We start from the raw sequence: 11,574 nt of genomic DNA on the forward strand, positions 1-11,574 counted from the left end.
ACAACTATCCTATTTAAGACATTATGTCTTTGCCAGAGATAAGGTACTTTGGAAGGACAATATAGAAGGACAAAGATGAGAAAATATACTTATTTTGATGTATTTCAATGAAAAATTAAATGAGATGCTACTTTCTTTCAAGTTACTGTTCCTAAGCTTCAGCCAAGGCTCTCCTGTGGTGTAAATTGGTCTTGTCCTGGTGCAGGACCTGAGGCTTACAGACTTCTCAGCTGCAGCTCTGCCACTATTGGGGTCCTTCCTATTGTGTTTACGTACCTTCACTTGCCCACCTATGTATGTACTAACCTGTACCTTTATGCTGATTTTATAAAAATGCATCAGTGGTTTTTGTTTTCTGTTTTTTTCTAAAGAGATACAATGTTTTAACATTAAAAATTGTAACACAATACGGGTTGCAGGAAATCAAGTTTATTTGGGTGTATTATATATCATGACCCTCCTGCCTCTAACCAACCTACTGTTGAATCCATCACAATTGATCTATGTTTAGCTATTCACTTTATGTATAGTAGTTTCAACAGAACATTATTTGGCTTAAATTTTATTTTCAATGGTGGAATGTATATTCCAAATACAAGCACAGATGATTTGATAGGATTTAGTTAGGAGGAATGTGGAATGTTAGTTTACAAAGATAATAACTGAGCTGTTAAAGCCAACAACCCCTTTTAAAGCAAACATACCATTAAAATATAGGAACAGTTTATAGTGTAAATAAAATTGAGGATATGGATTATTTAAAAATTTTAGGGGTAGCTATGAGAAAGTTGAATAATGTATTTAATTGCACCACTCTTTTCTAAAGTGAACTTTGAAAATCCAAATAAAGGATGATAGTTTATGGGTGGGGGGAGACAGCTACACAGGGATTGATGTTAGAAATTAATTTTATTTCTGGAGATGTGTAAGAGTGATTTGACTTTTATTTTCTAATCTGAATCAGACTTCAGGGGGTGGGGGGGGGAAGCCTAAACTCATAAGTGGCAGAATTTATCTTGCTTGCAAATCCATACAGTGAAAAGAGAAGCAAGACATTTGCTTCTAGATCATTCTCCTTGTCTGAATGACAGATACAATAATTCCCTCTATTAGCCAGATCCATTGTCTTTATTTTGCACAGAAGTACTGTATTGCTGAGGTAGACTTCCACTGCTATGCATATTTTAAGGGTTATTTGGCAACACAAGTAAAGCTAAAAGTAGCCTCTTAATCTAATTAATTGACATTTCTGAATCTTGCTTTCACAACAACACATGGTTTCATGTTCTGGGTTTTAGCACTTGTCAAGCTTTTTTGGAGAATGTTTTGGTCAGAATGACAAGATAATTTGTGACTGAGGCTCCAAGCTAGAGAAGTGTTTAAGGCTATAATGATTTATTATCATCACAGAATAACAAAATTTACAAAGTGTTTCATCAGAATTTTTGAAATAAGTTTGCCACCGTGGTAGAAGCATGCAGGGAGGAGGGTACCTTCCTACCCAAATGCCAGGGTGTCTTATTTGTAATAATTACAATGTTAAATTTATTTTGGAGCTCTTCTTGACAGACTTGCAGCATGGTTAGAAAGACAAGAGGTGAGAGAATTGTAACAACTAAGAAGGTAAAACTCTGCCTTTTTTTTTTTTTTTTTTTAAACAGCTACTCTGTGACCGAAATAAAAATAACTAATACGTGCTTTGTGCAATAAATAATATATACATAGCCACATTAAACTGATGTTAACATCTTGGCAGGAGAGGCTGGAAATAGTCACACTGTAAAAAGTTTAAAACGGGGTATGTGTTTTTTTGATGTTCAAAACTGGATACAGAACTGTTTTCTTAAAGGACAAAATAGGTGATGTTACTGAGTGACAGCACAGTAATGGGCTGGCACGTGTGGACTTCCAGGCAACTGCTATAAAAAGAAATAGCGTAACAATGCTAAATTTGACTTCATCTTGATTCTCTGCTGAGGGAGCTAAGGATGCCAGACACTTGAGACAAAATGTCTGACTCTGAATGGGAGGCATTTCCACTTATTCTCTGTGTTTCTATAATTCACTTATGTAATTAAATACCTTGAAACTCTAGGCATTGGTTAGTTTAGACAAAGTTGTGACAGTTATTTGACTTTGGAGGCCAGGAATAGAAGCCACATCTCGAATGCCCTAAAGTGATTTTGAGGCTGTTTTATTTGACTATCAAATGCATACCTTTCAAGAGCAATCTTTTTTTAAAGATGTAGTCATAGTTCATCGAGTGACAAGGTGAGGAGTTAACACGTTCGGCAGCAATAGAGTATGCAATGTTGTTTGGTACTGACAAAGATGATACCATATATCCACGGTGAGCCCTTTGTCTCAAAGGATCACACAGCTGTTTATTCTAGAAATTAGCTTTAATTATTGTATGTATTTACAAAGTACTGGCACTGCAGTATCTATGTGCCCTTTCCAACAGCTAGTACATGGTGAACTAATGGCAGGCAACTTTTAAGCTGGCACAGGGAGTCACCCCTTGTGTTTCAGGCATTTTTTTCTTCCCCTTTTCACAGAACCAAACAGGCACTTGCGTTTAGTGAGCTGGAATGTAAAAAGATGTGTCTTGCATCTTCTACAGAAGCCTGCCCGATTCAGTCTCTGATGGATTTCTGGCAAGAGTCAGTTCCGGAGCTGAGGACCCACCACAGAGAATATCTATTTATTTAAGCTATTTATAGCATTTCTAAAGAACTCCTCACTGTATTATCTCAGCATGTCACAGAAATTAGAGGTACACCATGAATTAAAGGTATACCAGCAGCATCCAGTGCTGCCTGACAGAAGGCCCTGCAGGGCTTCCAGATGAAGGCCATACCAGAAGCAGAATGTGGTGGTCATATCCAGGGACAGGCAAAGGTATGGCATCTAGTTGTACACGCGCTAAATGCCAAGTGGGATTGTGGCAGGTTCAAGTGTAGTAGGCAGATGGGTCTGTTCTCCACCAGCCAAACTTTCTGTGGGGTTCAACAGTTAGTTCTAAAATTGAACTTATTGTCATAGCAGAGCCTATTAATTACTTATATGTTAAGAACTGAATTACATTCTGGGTAGATGATGAATGGATGCTGTCTTCTAGGCCTAAGCTGGCAACCTTGCTGCAGGCAGCAGAAAGAACATTATTGTAGGCAGTGCCATCCTGAACTGCCCTGTAAATTTGGCTGTGTGCTTCTTGTTGCTGCTGAGTTATAGTTTCTTGCTTGCATAGGGAGACCTTGTTTCCACCTATTGAGTTCTATCACAAACAGAGAAAATAACATGTCTGCACCCAGGCTCAACAAAAAACAAAGAGGTGATCGAGAGCCCTCTGTCTTGTGGTCTGTAGGTGTTGCAGTCATGCTATATATATATATATGTATTTCTATATTTGCATGCTGTATTTTCTTCCCTGTGAGGGTGGTGAGGCACTGGCACAGATTGCACTGCCCAGTGGCTGCCCCATCCCTGGCAGTGTTCAAGGCCAGGTTGTTCTGGGCTTGAAGCAACCTGGTCTAGTGGAAGATGCGCCTGCCCATGGCAGGGGGTTGGAGCTGGCTGAGCTTTAAAGTCCCTTGCACTTGATCTCAAGGAGGACTCCTCTAGATACAGAAAGAAATACTGGTGAATGTGGGGCTTGTGGTACTGTTCAAGTGGGAAACCTTATACAGCAACAGCACTATTATTTAGAAGTTACCTCTTATAAAGCAGTTGCCTGTTTTTTGGTACTACTACTGAAGTCAGTGTATTCTGATTAAGCTGTGAAAGTGGTTGGTCTTAGATCAGTAATCTTGTTTAGATTCTGTTCATTGTCACATGGAGGCAGTTGTGCCTCACCTCACTCCCCCTCTGCACCCCAAATCAGTTAATACAGTCACCAGAAGTGAAACAGGGGCTCTCTATATTGGAGCAGTAATACAAGTGCTGGAGTTGGCATTGAACTACCTTTCCAATGATTTTTTCCCAGAAAGGAAGTTCAGAGACTAGGTCATAATTGGTAGACTCATTAGTATTAAATTATGTGGGTTTTATTAGGGGCCAGACATTCACTTGTTTAAATGTAGCTGGCATTTTAATGCCTCTCTGAGGGGATGTAATATGTACTGCATAGGCAATACATACTGACTTTTATTGGTACAGACCAAACTCACAGGTGATTGGGGCACCTGCTTATGTGGATGTTTAAGGTTCATGCAGTGGGGTGGCTCTGCCGTTTAAGAAGCAGAATAGGAGAAAGGAGACACCACCAGCTCCCCTCCCCCTTTTCTTTTATTCCTTCTTTGCTTTTGTCTGGAGAAGATTGAGGGCCTCTTGCAGGAAGCAATGCTTTTTGTGTGTGCCTTCCCAGGTAAGAAGAAGAATACCAATAATTATTTATATGGATACACTATGATGTTATAAAAGTCAGATGGCATTTCATATTGTCCATGTCCCTCAGGATATACCTTCTTCATATCCCCATGAAACTGAATTGCAGTGAGGTAGAGCACTGTAGCTATCTGCCACCATTCCTTGAGCCATACAGTAGAAACTAAGAAGTATGCATTTAATGGAACTTAGGGGCACTGTAAGATCTTAAACAATTATTGTATGTTTTAACATAAGCATATGCTTCCTGTACCAATAAAACCCTCTTCAACCCCTCATGCTTTGCAAACTGTGTTCTTAATCCATGTTAAATATGAGCAAATTACACAGTGACACCTGTTGTTTTTATAAGATACAGTGATTATGAATCAGTGAAACCTTTGCCAATGACTGATCTGTTTTTCTTTCCAAGGTTTTAGTGGAACTTTTTTTTCTGAGACTTTTTGTATGTCCATTTGGCTTCACATTGTTGGGTATTTTATGATGAATCAAAATTCATCTTTCTTTAAGCAACTTATTTACCTGTTCAAAATCTTGGAGCATTTCACAGTGCATACTTAAATTCAAGGAAAAAAAAACCACAAAAACAAACAAACCAAAAAACAACAAAACCAAAGGTGGAAATAAACAGTCTGCTCCATAGGAGGTTCCCAGGAATTGACATATGTGTTGTGCACCTTAGACTGATCCAATCGCACTTGGGTTAGCTGGAGAATTGCTGTGTGGTTAACTAACTTGCTGGGTGATATGGGAAAGCAGTTTCTGAATGTAATTAAATGATAGGTTCACATTCAAGGGACAGTTGTAAATTACCGAGACTGTCATATACAATGCCAAAAATAGGCTGTCTCATGATGAATACCCTTATTAACAGCTACAGTGCTCTGTTCATAGTATATGGCTGGGGACTTGGTCCTGTTTGTTAAAGATCTCCCAGTAGATTTTAAACAAGATTCATATAAAAGATGACTACAACCAAAAAGCAAATACACTACATACTTTTTACCTCATGCTGGTGTGGCTGTTAATCATGTGTTAATAGTCAAATCTGATGTGAATTCACACCTTTATTTGATGTAATAAAAACTATTTGTCAACAGAATACAACAATAAGAACTTTGTTGTTACCAGAAGGTGTCTGAGGATAATTTGTGTTCATTACAAACATCTTTTAAGGAGTGTCTTGGCAGCTTTGAAAGATGATACCTGCACCATCTTGAAGTTTTGTGGTGGGAACTGTTGGTGGGGATTATTCATCTTTCAATTTCATATCACACCTAACTGTTATAACTCTTCCTCTTATTTTATGCTTTGTCAATCAAAACACCTGAGTTCAGCCAGTCCTTCCAGTCACTATGAGAAGAAAGAAGCCTTCCACCAGCCAGGAAGTGCTCAGTGAACTGAGGATGTGGGAGATGAGTATGCCCCACTCCAGGCTTGCAGTGAGTGAGGTGGTCTCTTCAACAGCGCAGACTGCTTGTGTCCAAAAGACAAAACTCTAACTTCCTTGACGATCAGCCCCAAAGCAAAACCTCTTTGCATTGTGCTCATGGTAAGATGTTCCGAGCAATAAACTAGCTGCAGTGCAGCGCCCCACCTTCCAGCTTTCAGGTGGATTTACATTGTCTGTATTGCAGCCTTGTTTGTTTAAATAACCAGAACCCTATCTGTTCAAATAAATCAATATCTGAGTGTTCTAAACGATGGCTAATTTTGAAGTTAATGTTGCAGAAGGGTCTCGCGTGAAATCTATGGGAGCAGCTGAAAAACTTGATTTGAATGCTTCTGTGGTGTTTGAATCAACCACTGTGATTTAATACTGAAAGCATAACTTCTGTGTCCTTTCCTTTCCAATCTTCCCAGATGGGGGCTTTGAGTTGCAGATGAACTGAGAGGGGCTGTGACTTTCCCTGCCAGCTTCACACAATTCCTACCACTTTGTTTCAGGCATGTGTACTGCACTTCCCGAGTCCAAGATACCTGAGCTTTAAGCTAGCTTTCTTTTTAAGAAAAGTGAGAGCATGGATTCACTTGTGCTGACTGTGCATCTCTTGTGTGGAGTGGAGCTGCTGGAGTGCCCAAAGCTTGCTTATTTGTATTTAGCATCCAGGAAGAAGTGCGTGAGTCTGCAGCCGAGCAGCTGGTACTGCTACACATTGTTCCTGGTAAGTGGAACTTCTTTTTTCCTAGGCTTAAAAAATGACGAGTCTCCTGGATGTCACAGGTTGCAGCATCCCTGCTAGACTCCTCCTTGTGTCATGGCTGAGGGCTTTAAGGGGTGTTGTAGGGTGGTGGCACTGGTGACTTTGTGCTGCTCTGTGCTGAGGGCTTTCATGTGGTGAAGGTGGCATAGCGTGTGACTATGCCTAATAACCTGTCACCTGGCAGGAATATCCTCAAGCTGTGGGGTTGCCCCATAGCAGTGAGCTTATCTTGCAGAGCAGCTCCCTTCCTGTGGCTGGTCCACCTGTCTGAGCTTTCTGGAGTGGTGGTCCCATACCCTTTGGCTTGTGCTATGGAGAAGGAGAGATCAACAAGTAGAAATAGTAGGGATGGAAAGAAACGAAGATGATCAGAGGGCTGGAGCACCTCTCCTATGAAAACAAGCTGAGGGCCCTGAGCTTGTTCGACCTGGAGAAGAGAAGGCTTCAGGGTAGAGCAGCTCCCGGTGCCTAAAGCCAACAAGAAATTTAGGGACGGAGTTTCTACAAGGGCATGTAGTGACAGAACAAGGGGGAATGACTTTAAACTGACAGAGGAGAGATTTAGATTAGACATTAGGAAGAAATTATTCCCTGTGAGGGTGCTGAGGTGCTGACATAGGTTGCCCAGAGAAGCTGTGGCTGCGCCATCCCTGGCAGTGTTCAAGGCCAGGTTGGACGGGGCTTGGAGCAACCTGGTCTAGTGAAAGGTGTCCCTGCCCGTGGCAGGGGTTGGAACTGGATGAGCTTTAAGGTTCCTTCCAACACAAACCAATATGGGATTCCATGATTTTCTGATAGATGGGGTATAGCAAACTTTATGTAGGAGGGGAGGGAGAGGAGGAAGGCTGGGGAGTGGTGGAGGGAGTAGAAGCATAGTTATACACCTTCCTTCTCCACAGGGTCCTTTCCACTGGGGCCCAGACCCATTGCGTGTGTTGCTAGTGCTTAAGAGCTGCAGAGTGCCATTGCCCTATGCTTCCAGTCTAGAGGGTCTGCAGCCATGCAGGCTGGAGCAGATCAGATGAAATCTAGTTAAAAGACCAAGATAATATGTGGAACAGGCTGTAGGAATGTTAATAGTTTTGTCTGCATGGTTTATTAAAATTTGCATAGTTTTCCATCTTATCTGAAAAATAGTACTGCCAGCTGCACAAATACCAAGGCATTCACTCAGTGTTGAATCACTAGGGGAATAGTGCAGACCCTGCAGAATCACCAACAGTGGTTGTTCTTGTCTTTTTCTTTTTCTTTTTTTTTCTTTTTCTTTTTTTTTCAGAACTATAAAGCCTGGGTTCTGTAAACTGCTGCCCATGGACCCTTCCAGGAAAACTTCAGGGGTGCGAGCGAGGGAAAATCTCTTGGATTTATTTAAGATCTCTGCTTATACTCTAGTTCTATCTACTTGCAGGTCCTCTCTTTTACAAAGTGCCTCTGCTGGGGATTATGGCATTTACATGCCAATGGTTCATGCTGGGTATAAGGAGGATAATTATATTTACTTTATCGAGTGTGGGTCAGGCTGATGATGTTCCAGGGCTACAACAACCATAGGTAGGAGGATTTCTGACTGAAAGACCTGCCTCTGCACTTAACCTCTAAATAAAGCAATTGCTGGGAATTTGGATTACTGCATCAGGAGTTAAATCATTTGTATTTCTCACTGTCAAACAGCTGGAAAAAGGAGGGGAGAAAGGAAGTTATTAGCTGAAAATCTTAAAACTTCCTAGGACGTTAGGGCATTCTAATTACACCAAAATTTAAATGAAATACAGTTAGGTTGCTCTGTGTAGAATGAATCTGATTTTGCATTTTTTTTTAAATCTATGAAAGCAAGGGGAAAGAGGATGTAAAAGTGTTTGTGCAAAGAATGCTTTTTATGACATAAATCCAAGGTGATAGTGCATTTTTTCATTCTGCTTTAAGGTCATGTGTGTCTCATGCAGCTGATAGATGAAAATATTCTTCTAGTTCTACTTTCTGGAACAACTTATACAGTTATACAATTAGCTGCATCACTAGGTGTAAGGAATTGCCATACTTGAGAAAATTTAGAGCAGCTAGTTAGAAAAAAGTACAAAGTAGTTTTTGCTTGTGTACAGGCTTTCTATTTCAAGCATGCTCAGTAGCAATAAATTTGTATTGCCATCTTTTACATGCGTAAAAGATGCATGTAGGTTTTGCAAGCCAACAGGAAGTTATTAATCTATCGCTTACTATTAAGATGACAGTGATGTTTAGATTCAGAACTCAAGTGGAATGTGCATCACAATTGGATGCTGCTGGATAACAGTCCCAGAAGCTTCACTGTGATATGTGATGGATCTATAAGACAATTGTTTCAGGGCACTTCTGTGTATATTGTTAATATGATGCATGATGACATGACCAATTATAGTAAGCTAATGTTCAAACGGCATGTCACAACCGGTGTATCAATGTATTGGATCTCTTCTCTCAACAAACAAATGAAACTGATTCAGATGAGATGAAGAGTTGTTGACCTCATAAAAGGTCAAATTCCTTTTATACTGACCTCTCTACTACCACATAATTATAGGAACATTATTTAAATCTGTGAGGAGGAGAATTAGCTTTTGTCTTGAAATGCGAGATTTGATTTGTCAGAAAAAAAGCTTGTCATAAATTTCCAGAGGTGGAAAAATTAATCCATAATAGAGATTGTGGTACTAAAAGTGTTTCCAAATTTCTGTATGCAGCCAGCTCTGCTCCCAAAATGGGTTGTTAGGCTCAGGTGAGAAGAAACCACATTCTTGCTCCTTTTCCTCAGGCTAGGAAAACTGGCAACAGATATTCACGCTACGGTTGTGGCTGTGGAAACTTCCCTAATTTTTGGATTAAAGAGGAGGGTCAAATATGAGCAGTCATGTCTCCTGTTGCCTAGGGTGTGTTTGAAGGACACCAGCCCCAGAATGACTTTGTGACATCTCCCAGCATCTAGCTGTGTATTTTGAGTGGAGAAACAGGCCTGTCTGATCTTCATTGGTGAGGTATTGTGAACAGTAACTTCTGAGTCTGTAAAACCTATCCTTGCCATACTCACCTGGACATGGAGAAACATCTTGTTTGTTTAGTTCTTACATGCATGGTGTAGATGACAGAAATTTTAGTCTGCTCCCAAGAAAAATGTTCATATATGAAACCAAGCCTCTTTGGAGTGACATACTACATGTCTGTTCCTGTCAAATGCAGTATGCAGGGCCAGCATTTCAGCTGTACATAACTGCAATAAAATGATCTTTCCACTTTAGAATTCTTCTGGGTCAGTGTGGTCTTTTATAGAGGATTTGTGAACCTACAGTTCTGTTGTGTGAGCAGAAACTGTTATGAGGTAACATAAGTTGAGAGGTAACCTTTCAGCAGAATGGTTTGAGTTAAAATAAAGGAATTGAAAAAGAGTACAATGACCAAAAAAATCTATAAAAATGCAATTGCGCTAATATAATTTTATCACTTATTTAAAAATTTAGTCGACCCAAAAGACTACCAAGTGTGAAATTAAGGAACAGCTCCTCTACTTTTATGGAAATCACTCTTCTTCACTTGTCTAATAGCCTGATTTTGTCAGATCATTTATTTCCATGGTTTTAAAATGAGCTTGACAGACAGAATTTTATAACACCACTTTACTGCAAATAAGAACATCATTTTCGCTTATTAAAACTGAAGCTTAGAGAAAGCATTAAAATTAACAGTTCACTCTGCTTTAACCTTTTGAATACTACTGTGACTTTACACTCCAGACTATGTGTAAGGAAAAACACGGTGACTGCTGGGTATGTAACTCGAGCAGAGCTCCAAAAGGACAGCCGGGTAAGGAGCTGTACCTACAATCTGCTCACACTTGCCTTGATAACTCTGCTTATGCAAACATTTAAAACGCTACTGACAGAAATTAATACTTGCTCCAGTCAAGGTGACTTCGGGCATCAGAACTGTGCAGTGGAGAGGCAGTAAGTCAGTGTGTTATAGCAAACATGGCCTGTGATTACAGGCATGTTGCTGCATACAGCAAACACTATAAAATGCAGCTTATTCTCCTAACAGATGTTTCACTTTTTGTATGACTTTTTCTTTTCTGAGCAATGAAAACTTTGACTGACAGATGGTGAATAGCTGACAGCAACTGAAGCATCATGGCAATGGTGGTGGGACACATTCTCCTCCAGCTTGGCTCTTTTCCAGAGAGGAATGTCATCTCAGCTGGACCTTCTCCATACTGGGGAGGGTGGTCAGTGGTGACAGTTTAGATCATGTTTTCCCATGCCTATTCGTGCAGCCTTGTTTTGCTCTCAGTTGCATGCCTGGAGTTGCTCATTGCCATCAGTTCTTGCCCTAGTGTTATGCTCTTTTTTCAAAGCTAATTCAGTGGAGTCCAGGCCAGGCAGTGTTGCTGTGGCTCAGGCTGCTCCCTGGTATTCAAGCCATTCTGCTGACAGTGGTTATTCCTTGAAGTTAATGATTATAAAAATAAGTTTTCTTTTTACATTGTCAACATTTTGGTAGATAACAAGGACAAATTCCTTCCAGAATTTTCATGGGAAAAACTGATTCAGACTGTGCCAAGACATTCACATCTTTTCTCTGCCAGCCTATACAACCTGAAAAGTTAAGGCAGCAGTTAGAGAGAAGTGTGTCTGCCAGATGAGCTGAACTTGTATCTCCCTTCAAAGCCTTCTAGGCCTTGGGCCCTAGGCTGGCCCATCGGCAGGTCAGCAGAGGACATGGATCTTTTCTCCAGCTCCAGGGAGGTTTCCTAAATTTTCACAACACCCGGGACAGTGGGGCAAAGACTCAAAGTCTTTTTGTGTTTAAATACAAAGGAGTCTGAATAAGAGAGTTTTGACTTCCGATTTTGACTATGGGGTTTATCCATCTTTAATCCAACCCTTCTTTCTTCTCAGCAGTCTTGACATAAGATTTTGTTGTACTTAATTTCCTGCCTTCAAATGTTCTGCATTAGTGA

The sequence above is a fragment of the Lathamus discolor genome, chromosome Z (genome assembly GCF_037157495.1).
Source record: "Lathamus discolor isolate bLatDis1 chromosome Z, bLatDis1.hap1, whole genome shotgun sequence".
NCBI classification, from domain to species: domain Eukaryota; kingdom Metazoa; phylum Chordata; class Aves; order Psittaciformes; family Psittacidae; genus Lathamus; species Lathamus discolor.